This window comes from Gekko japonicus, unplaced genomic scaffold (genome assembly GCF_001447785.1).
Source record: "Gekko japonicus isolate JY-2015 unplaced genomic scaffold, Gekko_japonicus_V1.1 scaffold5334, whole genome shotgun sequence".
Lineage (NCBI taxonomy): Eukaryota > Metazoa > Chordata > Lepidosauria > Squamata > Gekkonidae > Gekko > Gekko japonicus.
In genome coordinates, this window is record NW_015162122.1 from 33,013 (window position 1) to 38,353 (window position 5,341).

At 43.1% G+C, this 5,341-nt stretch overlaps 1 protein-coding gene across 1 annotated transcript in view; it reads right to left on the reverse strand.

Moving 5' to 3' along the window:
- LOC107105671 (interferon-inducible GTPase 5-like) overlaps positions 1 to 3,317 on the reverse strand; it is a 19,858-nt gene extending 16,541 nt beyond the window's left edge. The window contains exon 1 of the mRNA XM_015405667.1: positions 3,194 to 3,317. The gene's annotated coding sequence lies outside the window, so the exon portion shown is untranslated. The remainder of the gene's footprint in view (positions 1 to 3,193) is intronic.
- Between the last annotated feature and the right edge of the window lie 2,024 nt (positions 3,318 to 5,341).

Below are 5,341 nucleotides of genomic sequence, written 5' to 3' on the forward strand. Positions count from 1 at the left end.
GGCTTCATGCTCCCTGTTTGTACTTTGTAAGCCCATGTCCTGAATTTCTTCATGCAATTCAGTTAGAATAGGATATGAAGTAGGTTTAATTTCAATAATTGTGCCAGTTGTTTTTTGGTTTTCAGTGAAATGCACTGGGCACACAGACAATATTTCAGAGCTCTCTTTAATGTCCTCTAAGGAAGAGGTCTGATTCTTTAAATCATCTATAAGAACACTTTTTGAAGTGGAGAGTGGAGGGGTGGGAAGAGAAAAATGCTGCTGCTGATCAGCCAGATCTGTCAGTGAAAGACTTTGTGAAATTGGAAGAGGGTAGGCCTCTAAGGGTAATGGTTTTTGAGGCATTGAGGGTAAAGACTCTGGCACTGAAGGTTCTAAGACTTTTGGTGCCAAAGGCAGGGTTGGTGCTGAAGGCAGAGTTGGATAAAGAGCAAGAGCTGATGGTGGTTTAGGTAAAACCAATTGAACCCCCTGGGAATAAGCAAGAGGGGCCTCTGCATTGCATGTAAGAGAGGATAAAGACTCTGGCACTGAAGGTTCTAAGGCTTTTGGTGCCAAAGGCAGGGTTGGTGCTGAAGGCAAAGTTGGATAAAGAGCAAGAGCTGATGGTGGTTTAGGTAAAACCAATTGAACCCCTTGAGAATAAGCAAGAGGGGCCTCTGCATTGCATGTAAGAGAGGCCAGTGAAGAAACAGGTGCTATGGCTTCAATTGCAAATCTACATAAAAACCAAGATTGTAAAACCTCTACTGATGCTCTAGGTTCTGTATGCAAGGTCTTCCCTATTATTTCCCAATCTTTTAACTTCAAAGATCCTGTTTGAGGATACCAGGGACATTTTATCTGAATCTCCTTAAGCAATTGTTTAAGAGCCGTAGAAGACACGGACGGGCCGGCCTTCAGGACAAGGAATTGTAACTGTTTTATATGTTTCTGCTGCAGCAGTGATATAGATTCACCCATATTTACCTCTCTGTACTCTCACCAATGTGGGGTCATGAAATCACACGGAATCAAGACGTGGCGCACCTTGGGGTCTTTGCCAGACGGTTGATGAGATGGAGTCTTCCAAGTTTCAAGTCCCTGCTCCGGGCGCCACTTGAAGACTTTAGATAGGGTTCAAGAATCATACAACACACAGATTTCTTTAAGCTGCAGATCAGCTCTGTCTGTCTCTCTCTCTGTTCCAAGACTGTCCCTGTTCCTCTGACAGGCTGTGTTACAGCAGCGTTTTTATTAACAGAAAGAAAAGCAAGCTCATTCATTTGTACATCGTTACAACAGAGCAAAAGATTTTGTAAGCTAGAAAATACAGTGTAGTTCACAGAATGTTCCTTTACAGGCAAGATAATCTTTGAATGTTGCAAAACTCATTCGCTCCCAGCAATTCATTGTGTTCTAAGAGGAATTTAGCAGCCTCATGCAAACGCAGCAAACTTGTTTCCTGCTTGCCAATTCTCCTGGCAGAGTATTGTCTCTGTGGGAATTCAAACTCTGACCTGGGAAGCCTGAACTTTGACCCCAGGCATGCCTCCAGGATTTCCGTTCCGACCCCACAACAAACCAGACCACCTGTCTATCATAAATGACATTTCAAGTGCCACTGATTTTCTGCTTATTGTTCATGTAATGGAGAAGCTGATATATGTCTCTGCTTCCTCCTGGCTGGCTAACTGCACCTGTACAAAAATCTGCACCTTACGAAGTCCTTATGCTCGCTGCAGAACCACACAAGAACTTTATATTACAAATGTGATGTGAAGGCAGGTTGCCAACCTCCAGGTGAGAAAAACGGACTCACCGAAGAAAACCACTATTCTGTAGCTTTAACACACAGTTATACTTTGTATAATGATTTCAAAGCAGATTTCTTATTCTAGACAGCATTCATCCTTACATAAAGTCCATTTCATAAATATAGGCAAAGCCAGTAGATAATGGTATGAGTACAATACAAAAAACTGATGCAATTATACTCGATACTGTTTTGACTATGTTCCTAAAAATGTTTCTCTCTTTTTTTGAAAAAATTAAATTCCAACAATACACATGCTACATTAACACAGGATCGATCACCTCCCCAGATAATGACAGTTTTCATTTTTATCTATCAAACAAGCTGTAACTAAAAAAACCACAAAATCTAAGTATGTCTTAGGTACTGAAGAATTCTGGCAGGTGGTTTGTTTCATATACTCAAAAAATGTATACCATGATTCATGCAAATATTCTCAATACTGTTTTTGACTGTGTTCCTAGAATGTTTTCTCTTCAAGGCGTCTTAACGGAGCTGTGACGTGGAAAAGCAGACTGAAAAGATTTTCTATTGTACTCATAACCTTATCTACTGACTTTGCCTGTATTTGTGAGATGTGAGATGCAGTGACTCAAGTGGTTAAGATGCTGAACTGCAGGCTGTGGAAGGTCAGTAGTTCAGCAGTTCAAGACCCGAGTTGCCGCATGACAGAGTGAGCTCCCGTCTCTAGTTCCAGCTCCTGCCAACCTAGCAGTTCGAAAGCAAGGAATTGCAAGCAGATAAATAGGTACCACTTTGGTGGGAAGGTAACAGCGTTCCGTGCGCCTTGGTGTTTAGTCATGCCGGCCACATGACCATGGAAATGTCTTCAGACAGCGCTGGCTCTTCGGCTTTGAAACGGAGATGAGCACCGCAACCCTAGAGTCGGACACAACTGGCTTTCGAGCAAGGGAACCTTTACCTTTTTACTTTATATAAGGAAGAAAGTTGCCTAGAATAAGAAATCTGCACTATAAACAATATACAAAGTGTAACCAGGTGTGTTAAAGCTACAGAACAGTGGTTTTCTTCGGTGAGTCCATTTTCCCCAATTGTATTCACACCGAAGCCTATCTTGCTTTTCATAATTATCCTCCAGGTGAGAGCTGGAGTTCTCCCAGAATTACAGCTGTTCCCTGGGACACAGATATCAGACCCCCTGGAGCAAATGGCAGCCTCAGAAGGTGGAGTCTATGACATCAAATCCTCTCTGAGCTCCCTCCCCAAATCCTGCCCTCCCCAGGCATTGCCCCTAAATCTCCAGGAATTTCCAAACTAGAGTTGGCAACCCTATGAGTTCTGTCCTCCCAGATGGGCTTTAGCCCTCCCCCCTCCCTGCTGTCTTCAGGTCCGCAAACTGACCCACAGAGTCACCCTTGGCTCCATTGTGAAACTTACCTGTGTTTTGCCAGTGGCTGTTCGGCCTGAGGCAGGAGTCCCTCAAGGGATTTGGCTAAGGGCTGCCTTGAAGAGCCGGAGGATCAAGGATGATCAGTTGCTGGATCAGGGGTCTTTCCTTCTCTGCTCCCCCAGAAACTGCCTTCTTATTGTATACTGTGAAACCAGATAAGAGCCTGAAGTCTCACTCACAATCAAAGAGAAAGAGGAAGCACATTTTGTTTTCAAGAAAACTATTCCAGTGTTTCCTGATTGGACCATGCCTGGGTACCAGATGTCACTTTTTGTAAGTCGTCTCAGTTCTCGTCAGCCACTTTTCTGGCAGGGTTCCCAGGTTTAACTGAGGTTCCCTGCACACACTGCAGATGCTTTTTTGAGACAGCAAATTAAACAATATGAAAATGGAGGCCAGAAAGAGAGCTGTTTTTAGGATTAGAGAAGTTTTTGTGTTGTGTTGTGCCTGCATGCACAGCTTAGATAGAGAGCAAGAACAGGTCTGAATGAAGAATGAGGTAATACCAGCTTAATAATGTTACGGAGTGGTTTCTTGAAAAAATTGTGACTGGTTCCCCATCAACATGAGCAATGTATCTTTACTATGGAAATCATTTTGAATGGGAAGTTATTGTTGATACATCAGTACCTCAGATGCTTATGAAAAACATGTAACAGTTATTACTTCTTGAAGAAGAAGAATATCGAAGTGAAGTTACCAATATCCGGAACCTTCATTGGAACAAACTACAATTTGGAACTACTGAAGAACTGTATATACTTTATTAAAGGATGGTTGTTATATATAACATATATGTAATACCTTTTGTATTTTTTCTGCTTCATTTTCAATATAGCATATTAGCAATTAATTTTGCCATTTCAGCGTCCTTTTGTACACATCTCTTTCTATTGGCTTTTGTAGTGTTGCTGTGTGATCCTCTTTCTTGCTCATGAGCTTAGTTCAGGCACCATTCTAGAAGTCATGTTGGTGCGGCATTCTAGGATTTCACCCAAACTCTATGGTAAAGCAGACATGATGATGTCACTTCCAGGTTTGTGCCAGAATGCTGTGATGCCTATTTACATGCCACCTCTCCCAAAACCTCCCACTGGTTGCCAGCACTCCGCTGGCAGCCCTAATTTGTTATTGGCAGCTATCATTCAAAGCTTTCCCACAGCTCCTGTAGCAACTACTGTTTCTGGAGAATCAGGAGAACCTGGTAAACTGCCAGGCTCTCCTTAGCCGCTGGGTGGTTCTATTTCCCCTTCAGGCCTGATTGACTGTTGCCATAAGCTCTTTTGGGAAAGCAGAGCTTTGTTCTAGTCTGGGGAGCTGGTCTGTTGCAGGACGGAATATTATTTATTTATTGTATGGCAGAGTTACACACAGGAAGCATATCATAATATAAAAGACATAACCAAATTGATACAATGGGTATGCAGACCGACTGGGTAATCCCCCTAAATACTAATATCTAAATTTCCAATCCGCTCAGTCGCAGCTGGGGAGAGTTCATAGAGCTCTGTCACATCTCCCTGGAAAGCACAATGCTCACATTAGTGTGACTGATGTGAAATTGTTTTGCAGGCTGCACCACCATCACAACAGGTCTGCACAACTGTCAAAGCCTGTTTGTATTCTATTAGCTGTCTTCCGTACTTTATGTGGCAAGTCAAATCCTGAGGGCCTCTCTTTGGTGTTTATCAGGTTACAGATGTCTGGTGGAACTGATTGCATCCATGTTTGCAAGCATTCATTCTCTAGATCAAAATGTTGTGATTGCAGGATTTGTGCAGATCTTATTGTTGGGGTTTGGTGGCCTTAGTCTGGATAGGTCCACGTCAGCCATGTCTTTGTGGATAGGCAACTCTCTGTTTTTAGTTATCTTTCTATTTTCACGAAGAACCTAGTCTTGTCTTCAGAGATGTGGGGGAGCAATGTGGCACAATGTAGGCTGACCCTGCATTGAGCACGGGGGTTGGACTAGATGGCCTGTAGGGCCCCTTCCAACTCTGTGATTCTATGAGTCTTTGACATGGATGCAGGAAGAGAATCAAACCTACATCTGTGAGGCTGCCTGGTGTGTCTTCGTTCTGCCTTGGGTCTCTTCCTGTTCGTACTGTTCTCCCTTTTACAGTGGCACGTGCCTT